The 19,160-nt window shown below is 39.5% G+C and overlaps 1 protein-coding gene and 1 long non-coding RNA gene across 18 annotated transcripts in view; one reads left to right on the plus strand and one right to left on the minus strand.

Moving 5' to 3' along the window:
- Positions 1-19,160, minus strand: part of Tmcc1 (transmembrane and coiled-coil domain family 1) — a 172,728-nt gene that overhangs the window by 125,675 nt on the left and 27,893 nt on the right. For 6 of the 17 annotated variants that reach the window (XM_076567670.1, XM_076567663.1, XM_076567665.1 and 3 more), the window contains exon 2: positions 1,085-1,140. The gene's annotated coding sequence lies outside the window, so the exon portion shown is untranslated. Of the gene's footprint in view, positions 1-1,084; positions 1,141-2,256; positions 2,821-3,578; positions 3,885-4,622; positions 4,646-19,160 lie in introns of those variants that run through there. The other 11 variants (XM_076567664.1, XM_076567659.1, XM_076567666.1 and 8 more) reach the window with 8 other exon arrangements.
- LOC143272475 (uncharacterized) lies at positions 288-6,277 on the plus strand. The gene is made up of 2 exons (XR_013050091.1): positions 288-342; positions 1,041-6,277. It is a non-coding gene; the product is annotated as an uncharacterized LOC143272475 (long non-coding RNA).

Here is a 19,160-nt window from a genome sequence, read left to right on the forward strand (position 1 = left end):
AAGAGATTCTAGCAATCCTAGGGAAACCTGCAGCAGGGTACCGATTTTTCAAGCCAAGGTTCTTGCTCACAGCTGTAAAGACGAGGGATGCATCCTAGTATTTCTAACAGCAAGACTTATCTTAATTACACTAGTTAGCACAGGCTCATGGAACATACAGCCCTAAATACACCCAAGCTGAGTTTTAAGCAGTAAGTTGTGATTATCTACTTCTGATAGAAGATGTAACCTGGTAAGGGGTACAGCTATCATTTGCTGTGACATCACACAAATAGAACATGGTCAGAATTGTGATGGCTCCTCCAGTCTCTATACAGAAGATCTCTAAGGTCCTTGGTTGAGGTATGCCAAATACTAATGAAGATCAAGTGTTACAGCAAAATAATCAATGACAATAATACTGTCATAACTCTGCAAATACTGATAGTAAGAATGTTAGCACTCATGGAACTCAGCAATCTCAAAAGACTTTCGGATGGCCTGCCTTTTTCTTCCCTAAGATAGTCATCCTAGAATAAGTGTAACTGTTGATCGGTTTATAAAGAAACTCAAAGTTACATTTAGATCCCTGGCTTGCCATATATAAGGCTCCACTATGAAGCTAACTGTACTCTAGTAAGAGAGGGACTTGGCTTTTCTTTCACTTATTATCTCTAAAGTGTCACATTCTTATAGTAAAGGGGACAAGGTAGAGAAAAAGAAAGAGGAGCAAAATGCCATGACAAGAGATGTGAAATATGGGCAAAGAATAGCAAGAAGCAGCCATGAAATAACCGCACATTTCTAGTTAGTTCATTCAGTTCTCAGAATTTCCCACAATTCATTTTTCTACCACAGTTTTGCTTAAGACATAATAGATGGTAAGTACACACGCAGGAAGCAAGTTGCTTTGAATTAATATTAGAAATAAAATGGAAAATTGCTTTTTAAAATCCAACAAATGTTTAAAAGGGCACTCCACAAAACCATCCTCAATTATACACAAATTATTTCGTTTTGTTCCTTTTTCTTGTTAACGTTTTTGTTCTTATGCTTGGCAGTGAGCCATGTTCCTTTCACAGGTCATGAAGACTTGGATACTTGCCTTCACTGCTCGTCCTCAAGCACATCCAGGGGGCACAGCTGTCCTTTTAGGAAGAGCTGAAAAATAAGCATAAGAACAGAAGTGAAACTTAGCCTGGAGCTCACCTATTCCAGACACACAGGGAAGGCTAACAGTATACAAAATATTCCAATTCTATGTTCTACCAGTAGAAGGGGTAAAGTCATTTTTTAGGTTTTTGTCAGCATTTTCTAATTTTTTTAAAAATGTAAAAAATAAAAATTGTAGTCAAGAAAGAAAATATATTAGAAAAAATACAAAAAATATCAGCATTGAAAAAAGAGAATGGAGGCTGAAGGGATGGCTTAGCAGTTAAGAGCACTGACGCTCTTCCAGAGGTCCTGAGTTCAATTCCCAGCAATCACATCTGTAGTGGGATCTGATGCCCTCTTCTGGCATAAAGGCATACATGCAGATAGAGCACTCATACATAAAATAAATTATAAAAAAAAAAGAAAAAGAAAAAAGAGAACATGCCAAGTGTAGTGGTACATGCCTTCATTTTTAGCACTTCAGAAGCAGAGACAGCCAATTTCTGGCCAATCTGGTATGCACTGAAGGTCTCAGGGTAGGCAGAGCCACATAATGAGACTGTGTCAGGGGCAGGGTGGGGTTGTCACAGAGTTACAATAAATATTTTGGCATGACTGTACTGAATAACAAACAGATACTGTATCAGTTGTAGTCTTGAACTCACATGAAATTTAAAAAGAGGCACAAGAAAACACAATTCCATAAACATTTTCTCAAGTACTTCTGTTTGCAAATGTCTGCAAGCTTTCATTGAAAGGCATTCTAAAGCCAGGCAGAGAGGCCTAATACTTATGACCCTAACACATATGACCCCAAGATCATAGACCCAGGCTTCCCTTGGATACCTAACAAACTCCAGGCCATACTGGGCTACATAGTGAGATCCTACCTCAAAACTTGGGAGTGAGGAGGAAGGAAGGAAAAAATGGAGGGAATTAAAAAAATCTATTTACTATGTACAACTGAGAAATGTAATGCATCAAAACTGAAAATTTCCTGGAAAACTAGCTTTTAACAGCCATCACTAGAGACACAATTTAATTACAGAAGCATCATAGGAATATCTGTTATATACTCAGCATTATAGAGACAAAATACAAATTTACTCTCAGGGAACTCACCTAGGAAGAAAACAAGATTTGTATACTTGGAAGCTGAAAACAGTACACAGCATCAAGAGAGAGCTAAACTAGGAGCAGAAAAGACTGTTTGGTTGGTAAAGCATGAGAACCTAAGCGTGATCCCAGAACCCACATGAAAAGCCAGGAGTGACACACCTACTCTTGCACCCCAGAACCACTAAGAAGGCGGAGACAAGTGGATCCCTGTGGTTTGCTGGCCAGCCAGGCAAACTGGTGAGTTACAGACCAGTGAGAAAGCCTGTCTTAAAAAAAAAAAAAAAAAGTGGATGGCACCTGACTCCTGGCCTCTGACCTCCACAGCACATGCACACACACCCACAGGAACATGAATATGCATGTACTGTACATGCACATACACAGAGCTAGGCTGGAATCATGATTACAGATAGTCACCATTAGAAATCAGATCAAAATCAATCCTTCTTCCCTTAAAATGTTTGTCAGACATCTGTCACAGCAACAGACAGTGACTTGTACACATGGTAGACAAAAAATTGAACTCCCAACTCGTTCTCTTGATTCCTTTGGAATCCCTTTCCATAAAGTTCTCAGTAAAGATCCTATTATGACCAGTGTTTCTAAGTCACAGCTGTATTTACACTGTCGACATTCTTCCCTTTCAGAAGAAAATTAAAAATCAGTTTTTTAAACTCCTTGTAGTTTTTTATAATGACAGAGACTTCTTCTATATTTTAATATAAGCCTATTTTACCCTGAATAATTACCTGGCTTAGCATGGTTTATACAAGACAGGTGACAAAGGAAAAATAAAGTTTATAGTTGTAAACTCCTGGGTTAGGCTGAGAAAACTGTAAAGTACTTAAAAAACAAAACGAGCATGGTTCATCGATCTTTCAGGTCCAGAGGAATAGCTATACCCATGATTTGCCATCAAAGAGACAGAAAACGGAATCCTGTTTGTTATGCTACTATTAAAACTAAATGTGTACTGTATTACATGTACATAGAGTATTTTATTCCTGAGAGTGACAGGTGACTAGTAATCCCATTAGTCCAACAGGAGAAACACTACACTGGTACAAAGAAAAAATAGAATTTAAAGATACAAACCCCCAAAAGGGGAGAAAGCAGGAACACAGAATAGGTGTAACACATGAAAAGCAAAAGTAGACCCAAATATATTAGTAATTATATTAAATATGAGAGTACCAAAAGACACAAAATATTAATGAAAAAAAAAATAACTTTGGTACTTACAAAACACACATGTAAAATAGGACAATACAAAATAAAAAGTAGAAACTACAGAAGAGACATAAAAACAAACTAGGATACATTACCTCACAGCAGTAGTCTACTGAAAGTCTGAAACCTACTTGTGGATACCTGCTAGTCATAGAAAAACAAAGAAGGGGACAGTACTGTTTAGTCCTGTGATGACTACATCCCCAGACCCAGGCTCTGGTACCTGAACATCACAGAACTCTCCTGGCCCTCTACTACCAACACCAATCTAAATACAAGTAACAATAGAACACAACTAGGAAGCTGGAAAATAAAGGCATTCTGAGAACAGGCTCAAAAAAATGAGAATCAAGCAGACACAAAGGGAACAAAGATTACTAAGAAAAAAATTGAAGCCTTTGGTTACCATGGCAACGATAAATGTCAACTTCGTAACCCACAGCAATAATAAACACCAAACATAGCCAAACTCTAAATAGATCGCCACTCTAAACAAACCCCCATTCTAAACTACTAGCAGACAGGAACCTGTGGTCAAATATATCCAGTATTTTCCTTAGTATTTATTATATAAAACACATACTCCTTTGAACAAAAATTTGAACAAATACACTAAAGGCAGCAATAAAATAAACACATCCTGTAGAGACAACATAATCATCAAGGCCAGACTCATGACATACATTTTGGAACAGCCAGAATATTTAAAGTAGGGCTCAATAATTCAGTAAAGGCTCCAATGGAAAAGGTAGATAGCAATGTGAGACAGGGAATTTTTACAAAGAAATGAAAATCATAAAGAACCAAATGCAAGTGCTAGAATAGAAAACACAGTGCCAAAGAACAATGCCCTTTGTTGTTGTTGGGTTGTTTTTGGTTTTTTGAGAAAGGGTTTCTCTGGGTAGCCCTGGCTGTCCTCTAACTCACAGAGATCCATCCATCTGCTTCTGCCTCTCAAATGCTGGGATTAAAGGCGTGCGCCACCACTGCTGGCCTAAAGAACAATGCCCTAACAGGCACTTACACAAATACTGAAACAGCATACTTCAAATCACTGAAAAAAGAAACAATACACCTGAGGATGGCAGAAATTAACCTGAACTAAAATATAAAGAAGGAAGAAAGTGAGTTCTTCTTACTTCAAAAGCATCCAAAAACTGTGGGGAATACCAAAGCACATTACACATTTCTTCTTCCATTGTTCTCCTGTAAGCAGATAGAGAGGCATTTTGTCTATTTGTTTATGTGGATAGGTACCAATGTTCTGCTATGTGCCATGCTTTCCCTTTTTAAACTGCTCTCTTTGCTTTGGCTTCTCATCAGTTCATGATATGCTTATGCTTGTTTTGAGGGAATTGTCCTTTGTTGTTTTCACACATTCTTAACTGTGGTTGGTGTCTTGTAGTTTTTTAACCTAATGAGTCACATTAGGGCTGTTTATAGTAGCACAGTGAGAGCTTGATACAGGAAGATGGGCAACTTACCAATAACTACAGCACTGAACCTTCATGAACTATCAATTCTATATAAATCCCCCCTTCCACGATACAGTGTTGACAGGCTAGATCTTGTACAGGTAGTCACAACTGCTGTAGGTTCAAAAGTACATCAGCCATGCAATAGCATGCCCAGAAGTCAGTATTCCACACCTTCCCCTCCTTTTCTTTGGCTCTTACATTTTTCTCCACCCTTCTTCCATAATGTTCTCTGAGCCATAGAGTCACAGATGTCCCATTTGTGACTGGGCATTCAACAGTAATTTATTCTCTGTCGTTTAGCCAGTTGTGAGTCTCACCAGCACCTCTGCAAAAGAAGCTTTTCTGACCAAAGCTAACAGCAGCACTAGCGAAGGGGCACAGTTTTTTAGAGGGCAATTTGACAGAAACATCATGTTATTTAGTAAAACAACAGCAGGAGCTTCCTCTCTAGGGATTAGAATCATTCCAGCTATAGGTTTTTGATTAAGTTTACAGTAGCAGAGAATGACCTTGCAACAATGAACTCATCTTGCCTGGCTGGACACAGGCTCCACACCTGAGGAAGACTTTCACCTACAATTCTCCCCACTATGAGGGTTAGCCAGCAGGGAAGAAGTTTCTATCCTAGTTGCAACTTGGTTTGTCCTGAAATCAAGGAATGTGATAAGTCAGGCTTAGGTCTGTGTGTGTGTGTGTGTGTGTGTGTGTGTGTGTGTGTGTGTGTGTGTGTGTACCAGTAATTGAACATAGGAAAAAAATGAGAGAGAAATATTTAGACAAAAGTAGAGGTAATCTGTAAATATCTCCCTGACTGTAGGTAATTCCACAACTACCTAAAGATTACTCTTTCATTCCCATGAGTAGTTACATCCCAAGATAGAGGGAAGACACCAGCTTCCTTATTGAGTCTGTTGTGAGATATTCGTATATTATGTGAAGATGTATTGCTGTGATTGGTGTAGTAAAAGGCTGAATGGCCAATAGCTAGACAGGAGAGTATAGGTGGGACTTCCACGCAGAGAGAGAACTCTGGGAAGAAGAAAGGCAGAGTAGACAGCCAGATGCAAAGGAAGCAGGATGGGCAGTATGGAGATGAGGTAACAAGTTACAGAAGAATGTATATTAAAAAATATGAGTTCAATTCCAGTTATAAAAACTAGTTAGGAACAAGTCTAAGCTAAGGCTGAGCTTTCATAATTAATAAGTCTCCATGTCATTATTTGCAGGCTGGCTGTCCTGATGAGAAAGTACTACTACAAGAGTCTATAATCTTCAAATACTTTTAAAAATAAAGATAAATAAATATGATCATTAAAGTATACATCCTATATATTTTCAAAACCAATAGCCAGACGTGGTGGCTATTGTGTAATAATTTCTTCTGAGATAAAATATTTCATCTCGGATGCTTCTTAAGGCACAGGATGTGCTAAAGAAAAGTAAAGCATTCTATCCTGCAGGGAAGCTCATTAAGCTCAGGACGTAAAGAACTCACAAGTTTCAGGAAGTTCCTGTAACTGACAACATTCTCTAGGTACCATCTTACATACATACATACATACATACATACATACATGCATGCATGCATGCACGCACGCACGCACATAGTAAGAACTGCTGACAGATACTCTCAGACAAGAGATAAGCTGCCTGAAGAAACACCTGTTGAACCGCCTGCAAGGTGTGCAGTGCACTTCAGGTTTCCAACTTCTGTGAACCATCACTTACACTGGGTGGGTTTTGGTAATGCAGGTGTCTTTGAATCATTCCTTCTCCTATAAGTAACCCGTCACCCATACTTTTCCTGTAATTAATTCCAATAAAGTCACTGGTTTACCAAGTTGGACTTTGGTAGTACCCTCACTTTGGTCAGGGGTAAGAAGATGTTTGTTCATATCGCCCCAGAAACAGTATCACCCAACAGTAGTGAGTATCTAATTCCAGCACTCAGGACACAGATGCAGGACTGTAAATTTGAAGCCAGCCCGGACACTTTTATATCAACAAAAGAGAGGTTGTAAACTCTCCGTGTGAAAACTGAGGCAGCAATTGCTAACCTCAACCTTCACAGTAACTGATTAGAGGGCACTCTGGCAAGGACTGTAATGACATCAGGAGTCATCCCACAGAAATGTCCCAAAATAGTCTTAGTATCTATGAAGGCAGAAGTCCTGAAATACTAAAGGAAATATAACCCTAAAATTCTGCCTAGTATCTTCTTATGTAGAAAAACAACAAACAGCTTTCAAGAGAAGGAAGCACAGAAAATTGAAGGTCAGAACCTCCCAAACATGTGTGTGCCGAAGGCAGCCAGTGGTGGGTGGTGGAAGTCTTCTGGCTTTCTTCTCAAACTAAGAATTCATTTCTATTAAGATTGACCCTGTAGTAATAGTCACTTCTCTATTCTTTTTTGGAATTTTTTTTACAAGTATCTATCTATTGTGGGAGGGGCACACAGAAACACACACACATACATCATGGCTTAAGTGTAGAGAACAGAGGACAACTTGGGAGGAGAGTCAGTTCTCTCCTTCCACCATGTGGGTCCTGGGGACTGAACTCAAATCCTCAAGATTGGCAGCAAGTGTCTTTACCCTCTGACCTATCACTGGCCCTAATTTGCAATTTTTAGTAACTTTCAGTAGCAGAGGAATAAAATAGCAGGATTACTAACTAAAGGCAAATGCTGTGAAAAACTGGAAATCAAGAGGAGGATAATCTTGGTGGTACAGTGCTAGTCTAGCATTATCAACGTCTTAGGTTTAATATCTGGGTTTGTTTTCATTAATAAGACCTTTTAAGATTCATGCTACGTTTTTATGTTTTAAAGCTTTAAGAAATTTATCCTTTACAAGGCCAGTTCAAGTTTTCTGCATCAATAAGCACTCATCATTTGTTTTCTGAAAAGCAGGAGAGGTAGGGCCCTGGTAGCAGAGGTCTATAATCTCAAGCACTCAGGAGGCTGTTAGGAAGACTGAGAGTCTGAGCCCAGCCTGGACTAGAGTAAAATTCTCAAAAATACAGTGTTGTAGAAAAATCTTTTTGTACACTGTGAAGAAGTGTCACTCGTTTAATTAAGAGCCGAATGGCCAATGGCTAGACAAGATTTCCAGGCACAGGATGCTAGAAAGAAGGGCAGAGTCGCCAGCCAGCCAGCCAGCCAGAGAGGAAGAGGCATGGGCAGTATAGAGTAAAGGTAATAAAGCCATGAGACAAAAAATAGATTGATAAAAATGGGTTAATTTAAGTTGTAAGAGCTAGTTAGTAAGCCTAAGATATCGGCCAAGCTCTCATAATTAATAAGAAGTCTCAGTGTGGTTATTTAGGAGCTGGCAGGTGGGACAGAAAAATCCACCTACAAGACAGGGAGAGAAGGTGGGAGAGAATACTCATAATAAACACATGACAATTTAGCATGCCTTCAAGCATGCTGAATTTTGATGAACCACCAAAGCTAACTGATCTAGTTCTAGATGAGCATAAAGGTATAGTACTTAAACAGCCATGCTGTTCAGACCTTAAGGACATTTCAAGCTTATGTATCCCCAGCATTGAAGGTCATCTGAGATGATTTCAATGGTGACACATGCTGTATGCTTTGCAACACTGAAAATTTACTCCACAGTTCTACTCAAGTCATACTTTCTGTGCTTGTATCTTTTTTAGGGATGCAGCCAAACCTCTGCCCACTCTAGTCATTCACTTTCAGATCTTTCTCTTGAATTTGCAAGATCTGAGAAGCTGAGAAGTAAATCTGAAGCCAGCCTGAGCCACATTCATATTAACAAAGAGGAAGTAAACTTTCACTGTGAAAACTGAGGCAGCATTTGCTAACCTCAACCTCCTCAACTGCAGATTAGAGAGCACTATGGCAAGGACCATAATGACATCAGGAGTCTCCTACAGAAATGTCCTCAAAGAGTATCTGTGAGGGCAGTCCTGTGTACACTCTCTCCACTTCCCTGGCCACCTTCTTCCTTCCAACAACTGCCCAAACTCCAACCCTACGAAATCCAACTTTCCATCTATTCCCTTACTAAATTCTTGCAGCTGAAAATGACAAAAGAAAAAAAAACCCAAAAAACAAAACAAGAAGAAACCTCACAGATCTGTGCTGACCAATGACAATTTACACTCACGATCCTAAGAGAATGAGCACTTCTGTTCTCTAATCCTCCTGCTGCTTGTCTCCAGTCCATTCTCATATTCATATTCATATTCATATTCTCTCTCTCTCTCTCTCTCTCTCTCTCTCTCTCTCTCTCTCTCTCTCTCTCTCTCTCTCTCGGTTTTTTTGAGACAGGGTTTCTCTGTGTAGCTTTGGAACCTTTCCTGGAACTCACTTGGTAGCCCAGGCTGGCCTCGAACTCACAGAGATCCGCCTGGCTCTGCCTTCCAAGTGCTGGGATTAAAGGCGTGCGCCACCACCGCCTGTCTCCATTCACTCTCTTAACCCTCAGGAATATTTCACTCCCTCTCCTCAAACTTCTTCTGTCCTCATTCTTCCATTCAACATCGTGTCACTGAAAAAGGAGCTAGCCGACAGACAGACCCTGAGCCACCAAAAGGAGACAAAACTATTTTTCATCCCACAGCACTGCTGGCAATAATGACTGAGGAAATGCACACATGGAAAGAAAGCACTTGATCCCCATGTTGGCACAAAGCAAACCAACTCTCAAGAAGTGTGCTTCTGCCATCACTTTTACTATAACTAAACCATTGTGAAGTAACTTTAACAAGTTAACACTTAACAAGGACTTATCTTAATGCATTTAATTATATAGCATACTATACATTCTTACATATATTAATGATAAAAAATACATATATATGTGGCTACATATGTATGTGAGTACATTATGTGTGTGTGTGTGTGTGTGTGTCCATTAGGAAAGATTACATTTAATACAAGACTAATATGTAGATGAAAAATTTGTTATAATAACTGTATTTATTGAAAGGTCTACCTTTCTTAACAATGGACACAAAATCTGTAACAGTCTAAATCATAATGGAAAAAAGCATAGAAAGCTACTATTGCTCATATTGCTGTACCTATACTATTCAAAAACATGGACTGTCCCATATGCCTAATTTTTCACATAATTCAAATAAACAAATGTGTGAGTGCCTTAAAATGCAATGTGCTGCATTATTCCAGTGGGGCTGACAGACATTAGAAGCACTTACCCCATTGACTGTCAACAGCACCCACTAAAGTGGTGGAGCCAAGGCTCTGTGCTTAGGCAGCCTGGGCTTGAAAAAACAATCCAGTATGTATTTAGATCAGACCTAAAACATACATTTAATTTCACATTTTACTTTCCTATCACAGAATTCCTTTTGTAAAATAACTTGCACCCCAAATATTAGCCTTTGCTCCAAAGATTAATCCCTGGACAGCAGTAACAGAAAATTAAAGACCTTTTTCAACACAAGTGTTTCTGTGTTTTTCCTCTCTGAGCAGTTTTGACAACAATTTTTGAAATAATACTTATAATACACTCATTCCCAGGATCACTACTCTGAAGCATCCAAACAAGACAGTGTGCACACAGTCAGAACAATCCACACATTATTTTGACAGATTCAGGCCAGCCAGTTGCAAAGCTTCTGAACATGCACACCCCACAGGCCTGTGTACATCTTCAGCTCTAGCAAAGATGCCCCACCCCCCGCAAGGTCTAGTTCTGGATTTTGAAGAAAAAAATAAAAATGAAACTCAATTGTGTGACTCAACCTTCTAACAGGATAAAAAGAACAGGTTATTTGTTAAAAAGAAAAGGCATTTGTTAATATAAACCCTATTAAACATCTGCTTAACAGAAACGCAGGCACCTAAGCAATAAAAGACAGTACAACAAAAATCTCAGAGACGGTGGGCATTCCAAATTCATGGATTCCATGCCTGCAAATTCAGGCAGCCTGGGATCAAACATGTTTGAAGAGAATAGCATCTGTCCTGACTGTGCATGGAATTTCCTTGTCCTTACTCTCTCAATGGCTCAGCTCTTCACACAGCCTTTCTGTTGTGAACTGATACTGAGTAAGCCTGAGAGGACATCAAGTATGCAAAATGGCATTATGTAGGTTATATGCAATAATACCACTGCCACTTTTCCCAAGAGATCCAAGCATCCACTTTGGCATGTGGGACTCTCAGAACCAAAGCCCACACGGGAACAAATGAATTTTAATTACTTGAAAGATCAAACAAAGTATTTAGAAAGTACCTATAGGGCTGTGAGTGGTACAGAATGCCTGTACCACTGAACATAGCTAAAATTGCTTACATGTTCATCTACCACATACATAAAGAGGGTGACAAAAAAAAAAAAGGCAGAAAATTAGTACTGCTAAAGATGTGGAGAAATTGGAACCCTTGGGCCAATGAGATGGCCTCAGGAATAAAGGTGCTTGTGGTGCAAGCCTGGCAACTTTGAGATTAATCCAGAGAACCAACATAAAAGTTGAAGTGGCAAAAAGTCGTCCTCTGACCACCACATACACACATGGCACATATAACCAGACACCCACACACATATTCACAAGCACATACACCCCTACACACACAATCCACACACTATGCACAAAGTAAGATATAAAGTAGCATCCTTGTGAAGTGTTGGTGGAAAATAAAATGGATGGTATAGCCACAGTGGAGAACACCAGATTCTCCAAAAACAAACAAAACAAAACAAACCTCATCTAGCAATTCTACCTCTAAGAATAAACCCAAAAGGGCCAGGTGTGGTGGCACACCCCTTTAATCCCAGTACTCGAGAGGCAGAGGCAGGCAGATATCTAAGTTTGAGGATAGCCTTATCTACAGAGTGAGTTCCAGGACAGCCAGGGCTACACAAAGAAAGCACATCTTAAAAAAAAAAAAAAAAAAAAAAAGGAATGAACCAAAATTATTAAGTATGGTCTCAAGGATCTTTATATCCATGTTCATAGCAGCACTATTTAAAATGTGGAAGCAGAACAAGAGTCCAGTGAGGGATAAAAAGATACACAAAATGCAGTATACATATACAATGGACTGTATGTCAACCTCAAAAAAATAAAAATGTGGGACTAGCAGGATGGCTCAGTGGATAGGGACATTTGATGCCAAGCCTGACAAAATGAGTTGGATCCTTGGCACTCACATGGTAGAAGAGAATGAACTGGCTTAAGTTGTCCTCTGACACGTACATATATACTGTGACACACAGGAAGATATACACAAGAGAAAAGGAAGAAGGAAGGAATGGAAAACTGTAATATACCATAACAAGGAGACACTGCCAGGTGATATAAACTAATCACAGAAGACAAACACTGTATAATTACCGCACATGAAGTACTTAGAATAGTCAGTATCATAGACAGGCAGCTTACGGTGGCTGTCAAGGGTTAAGGATAGCAGGAATGGGAAGAAACAGGAGTTAATGTGTAATGGGATTAGTACTTCAGTTTTGAAAACCAAAACCAAAAACAACCCCCAACCAAAAAATAACTAGATATGGAAGATAACAATGGATGTACAACATTATCAGTGACTTTGTTTAAAGACAGATCCTTGCTATATACAAACTCACAATCTTCCTGACTCCTGAGTGCTGAGACATAGGGATACAATACCTATACCAAGTGTGGATTTATTTAACATATTGAACTGCACTTAAAAATGGCTAAGAAGGGCCAGGAGTTGGTGGCGCTCACCTTTAATCCCAGCACTCCGGAGGCAGAGCCAGGCAGATCTCTGTGAGCTCAAGGCCAGCCTGGTCTACTGAGTGAGATCCAGGACAGGCACCAAAACTACACAGAGAAACCCTGTCTCAAAAAACAAAAAGGGGGAAAAAAAAGAAAAGAAAAAAGAAAGAAAGAAAAGAAAAAGAAAAAAATGGCTAAGAAGGAGCTAGGGAAATGGCTCGGTCAGCAAAGTGCTTGCTGAACCAGCATGAGGACCTGAGTTTGCAGCCCCTGACACCCACATACAAACAAGTGAGGCTTAGAGTGATGCTCCTGCAATCCTAGTACTTGGATCCCTGGAGCTCACTCATCAATTAGTCTTGCTGAATTAATGAGCTCCAGGTTCAGTAAGAAACCCTGTCTCAAAAAAGTAAGGTGAAGAGTGATTAAGGAAGACTCCTGGCATGACCTCTCACCTCTACATGTATATGCCCATGAATAAACATACACATACATGACATGCTTCAAAATTTTTTTGAATTTAAATGTTTAAGAAGGTAGATTTGCGGGCTGGAGAAATGGCTCAGTGGTTAAGAGTGTGTACTGCTCTTGCAGAATACTGGAGTTTGGTTCCTAGTATGCATGTGTGGTGGTTCACAACTGCCTGTAACTAAGGTCCATGGGATCCCACACCCTCTTCTAGCCTCCACAGGCAAGTGCACTCATATTTGCAAATCCACACTCAAGATACATACATACACATAATTAAAGAATAAAATAGTATCAGGCTGGATAGGAGGTTCAGCAGTTAAGAGTACTCATTGCTCTTCCAGTGGACCCAAATTCGGCTGCCAACACCCAGGTCAGTCAGCTCACAACTCCTATAACTCGAGCTCCAGGGGATCTAATGCCCTTTCCAGCTTTCACAGGTTTCCACATACACGTGGCTGGAGTGTGACAGACAGACAGACAGACACACACTTTAAAAAATAGATTTTATGGGGTTGGGGATTTAGCTCAGTAGTAGAGCACTTGCCTAGCAAGCACAAGGCCCTGGGTTCAGTCCTCAGCTCCGGAAAGAAAAAAAAATAGATTTTACGTTATGCATATTGCTAGAATGTTTTAAAATTAAACAGCAGTTAAGAAAACAATAAGCAAGACATAGTAGCACAAGCTTTTTAATGTCAGCACTTGGGAGGTAGTGGCAGGAAGATCTGTGAGTTTGAGTTTTGAGGTCTACAAAGCAAGTTCCAGGTCTAACAGGATTACATAGTTAGACTGTCTCAAAATACCAAAAGGGGGGTGAGGGAAAGAAAAAGAGAAAAAAAGAAAAGGAGGAGAGGGGAGGGGAGGGGAGAGAAGAGGAGGGGAGGGGAGGCACAAAACTATTAAAGTTACTCTGCAACCCCCACTCTCCCAAGCCCTCCCTCCACTTTCCTCTTCAATCCCAACTCTTCTTAGAACTGAGTTCTGCTGACCACACCACTTCAACAGTCTTGAACCCATTTCTTTTGTCCTCTCCTTCAACAGCACTCTCATGGAAGACACATCATCGTTCACCTGTCCCAGCAGGGAAGGCATTTGGAAGGCAGAGGGTTTTGAGTTCTTGGCCAGTCTGAAGTACAGAGTGGGTTTCAAAGCAGTTTGGGCTACAGAATCAGAGCTTGTCCCAAAACAACAATAAGAATAAGTAAATCTTGGGCTGGGATCTAGCTTGCTGATAGGGTATTCTGCCTCGTATGAACCCCACCAAAGGAGGGGGGACTTACTGTACTTTTTTATCTTAAAAAATAATAATAAAATAAATAAATTTAAAAAAAGAAAAAGAAAAAGACAATTACTAGTTTTAAATACTTTACATTGGATTGGATTGTTTTATATTATATACAAATTATATATATTGAAATTGATATTGTTAGAAAATGCTATATGTATATTTCTAATTGTACTTATACCATTCATTTAACAAATAATGCAATTTTCTGATCACTGAATGTTATTATTACCAATTATTAAGATAAAAAGAAACGAAAGTTAGTAGTTAGACATTACAATAGAACTTGTAGTCATATTAGGTATGTTTTCAAGATTGAGCAGATATATTTTAGATAGACAGGTCATCTTCAAACCCTTCAGAGATCTACAGAATATGGCATTTAAAATGTTTTAATAACTTAGAAAATTTTTCTTTTTGTTATGACTATGAGACATGTCAGCTCCTGGCAGTACCAATCTACTTCAGAGAAAATATGGGCATTGAAGAAACTGCATATGGAGTTAACTTTTATTGTGGCAAAAGTTAGCCACTGGACAACAAAGTATCCTCGAATCAACTGCTGACAAACAGGACAGACAGGACATGAAACAAAGACTACCGATTCTTGCCAAAACAAGTGTGGTTATAGCTTTATCAAAAGGCATCTTCTGAGGCCAGGACAATATGGCACCATCCCTGAAGTGGCCTTCACAATCCAGAAAAGGTACAGTGCCCTTTTCTTGGAAGGCAGCTGAACAGGCAGTGGGCCCATGGCTTCTGATGTGCAATGGAACAACAGCTGAAACAGTTATTCTTGAAGAGTAACTAAGCTCATGCCTCTCAATAGTAGACTGGCATTTAATAGAGGGATGTGGAGAAGAACGGGATGCTGAGATGAAGCCATATATACACAGCCAAGAAGAATGGACAGCTGAATTAAAAAACCGTCAACAATTTCCAGAATTTAAAATCCTGAATCATTATGGATGTAACCAACTGTTTTATTAAATAAGAAACACAGAAATAATGCAAAAGAGAAAGCCGAGAGGTCAGAGCTCAGAGCCAAAATCTCACCCTTCCGCCTGCGGTGTCCCAGCTTCCCGAATGAGGGCCCCTTTTCCTGTCTGTTAGTCTATTTAAAGAGACAGAACAAGCCACAGCTATCTCACCTCACCAGTTCCTCAGCTGGTCTTGTTTCCTCAGACTGGAAGCTTCTGTGTCCTCATCCCAATAGCTCTCAGCTGAACTGTGTTGCTCCAAAGCCTGAAAGCTTAACCAGCCAAATGCTTCTAGTTTCTGGTCCTCACGCCTTATATATCTTTTTGCTTTCTACCACCACTCCCTGGGATTAAAGGCTGGCTTTCTGGGATTAAAGGCGTGTGCCACCACCGCCACACTCTTGCTATGGCTCTAATAGCTCTGACCCCCGGACAACTTTATTTATTAACATACAATCAAAATCATATTTCAGTATAATTAGATTACCACCACAAATCATGACATGACACTAGTGGAATTCAGGTGTTTCTGGTACAAGGATAGCTCTCACCCAGCGTGAGGTTGAACTGTTGACCTTGTGTACATCCTATTTCACAAATAAGCCTGTCAGATACGCTAAGCCTATAGGCTGAAGATGATGCCCCAACACTGCGGAGAAACCTCAGGTGACTGTCCAGGCAGCTAGTTGTTTCTGTCAACTCACAAATTTTTTGGAAGTTGCTTGCATGCACTTCCTGTTTTTATTTTTGAGGTAATATTTCCTTCTTGGGTCTCTGAGGGAGTTGAAGATTAGTTAGTTATAGTTGAAGATTACTTAGGATAGAAAGTGAATTAGGTACATTTTGGACTTACCAAAATAGGATAGATAATGAAATTATTTTCTCTGAATTTGTCAAATACAAATGGACTAGACATCGTTTAGGTATTTGTTACTTGTATATATTGTATATGGTTATTGTACTTTTGTATGTAGTTTTTCTTATGTTAGTTATAACCCTTTTCCTTTTTTCTTTTTATTAAAATAGAAAAGGGGAAATATGGTGATATTTTATTTGTACTGAATTGTGATTTTATTTGTATGTTAATAAATAAAGTTGCCTGGGGGTCAAAGCTAATAGTAAGCCATAGCGGAGCTGGGAGTTCGTGGTGCACGCCTTTAATCCCAGCACTTGGTAGGCAGAGCTAGGTAGATCTCTGTGTGGTCAAGGATACAGCCAGCATTGGAGACACACGCCTTTAATCTCAATACCAACCATAGAAGACCTAGAGGTCTGTACAGACAGGCAGTGACAAGGCAGTCATGTGGTTGGGTTTACAACCAATGAGAAGGCAGAACAGAAAGTCTATATAAAGACAAACACACAGGAAGTAGGTCTCTGTTGGCTGAAGAGGATCGCTGAAGCAGGAAGGGTAAGGCTCTTAGCTCTGACCTCTTGGGCTTTTATCTTTACATTGGCTCTGTGTTTCTTATTTAATAAGACGGTTACTTCTACAGTGCCCTTTCTTGCTTAAGGTTATTTAGTGACCCTTTGTTTCTCTTAGAATTAAGGCAGAAACTGATATGATACATAAAATCTAACAATGACAGGGCTCTCTGTTAAACACAAGCCATAGTCTTTTTCCAAATCCTTACTGAAGCTTAATCAGGTCCCTCACGCCACAACTATTTTTTCTACCACAGGGCTTTTGTTGCAGAATAATTCTTGTGCACTGTGAAGATATGTCTTTGCCACGGCACTTCTGATTGGTTTAATAAAGAGCTGAATGGCCAATAGCTAGGCAGGAAGAGGTTAGGCAGGACTTCGGAGCAGAGCGAAAAGAAGAGATGAATCTAGGTGAAGATGAAATGAATTTAGGCGCAAGAGAGACACCAGAGGACATGGAGAGGAAATAGGAGGTGCAAGATGGAAGAGAGGTAAAAAGCCACAAGGCAAAATGTAGAATAATATAAATGGGTTAATTTAAGTTATAAGAGCTAATAGGAAAAGCCTGAGCTTTCATAATTAATAAGTCTCTATATTATTTTTTGTGAGCTGGCGGCCCCACCCCCCCAAAAAATCAGTCTACATATGTCATCCAATGTAGGGGCTTGAATATCCAAACACAGGGTCTGAGAAAGCTAAGAAAAGTTCTGTATAAGAGCCGGATGTAGGTTCCTAGTCCTGCAGTCTCTCAGACGGGCTGGTGATCAGCAACATACAGAGGTGCAGCTATCTGCCACTGCCTGCGGGCTGGAGTCAGGTGCCAGTGCCATGCACTAACCTGAGCCAGAGAACAGCTGACCTGGCAGTTTAAGATCTGTCTCACTCAGTTAGAGATTGCTGCAGGTGCTCAGTAAAGACAGATCCAGATAGAATAAAAACCTCTAAATGGTTTACAGTGTGTTTACAAAATGTGCAAAGGCTGAAAAAAAGAAAATGGGTATAGACAATCATGGAAAAAATAGTTTATAAATAATAAGATAAAGAGAGAATAAAATAATATAAAAATAAGCCACATAAAGATGACAAATACACAGAGTCTGGATCCTATAAGGTGTCTTGTTGACTTTGAATTTTTTGATTGCTGATGAGTGAACAGCTGCTATGAAACAGGACTACAAGAGGTACTGCTGAATTACACCAGCCTAGATACTTTAGGAATACCTTAATTTTAAAATGGAAATCAGAAAATGTATTGCTTTGGGGACGAGGTTATGCTTTTGTTTCCACAGAAAATGAAAGGCTTTGGATTCCTTTAAGGTTGTTAGAGGTCAAGTTTGATAGGGGAAGACACTCTGAAAATCGTGACTACAGACGTAAAGAAATAGACCTAGAAAAACTACAATACAGAGCAAGGGGACCAGACACCAATGAAAAGGGGTGGCCCAGGTGATCCAGCCTCTCAGAGTGCCTCTGTGTAGTTTCCTCAGAGTTGTAGAGTTTTAAATCCAGAACAGCCTCAAGGCTGCTGACTAAGATGGTCCAGCCTCACTGACTATTCTAGCCAGAACTGCAGATAAGTCTTGTGCTTTCCTATTGCACAGAGACTGGACAACAAATGTTATGGCCAGTTTCCCTAGGATTTAACCATTATCTCAGTTTTCTCCAAGTCCCCCAAAGATGCCATCATCCCCAGACAACAGGAAGCAGTCTAGAGAAAACAACGACCATATTCCCCAAGAGGTGGGGTGGGTAGTTTTTTGTCATTCAGTGGGTTATGGATGTTTGTCGTCATTTGGGGGTGGTGGTGGTGGTTACAAGTTGTTATTGGTCATGGTCAGGAAAAAAGCTGAACAAAGGAGATTAGATTCAAGGATCTCTTTCTGAAGGGAAAAGGTGGGAAATATAGTATAGAAATGATGTGATTAAAAAGGTGGATTGCTGAATCTACTTTTGAACAACCACTGGTCTCATATATTTTACAATGGTATGGATTTTTGTATATTGATACAAATTCAAGATTATTTTTATCAATATATATATATATATATATATATATATATATATGTTTCTATTCTCGTTTATTCTGTTCTGTACCTATGCAGCTCATTTAAAAATGTAAAGTTTTAGTTCTTGAAAGAGATTTAGGATAATAAAGAAATAAGGTTAATAGTCACCTATAACAATCAGACTTAAAGTCATGTTAGGTATATTTTCAAGGTCATACAGAGATATATTTTAGATAGATAGATGGTTTTCAAACACTTCAAAGACCTACAGAATATGGCATTTAAGATGTTTTAATAACATAAGGCTTTTCACAACAGTGAGACATGTCTGCTC

This window comes from Peromyscus maniculatus, chromosome 3 (genome assembly GCF_049852395.1).
Source record: "Peromyscus maniculatus bairdii isolate BWxNUB_F1_BW_parent chromosome 3, HU_Pman_BW_mat_3.1, whole genome shotgun sequence".
NCBI classification, from domain to species: domain Eukaryota; kingdom Metazoa; phylum Chordata; class Mammalia; order Rodentia; family Cricetidae; genus Peromyscus; species Peromyscus maniculatus.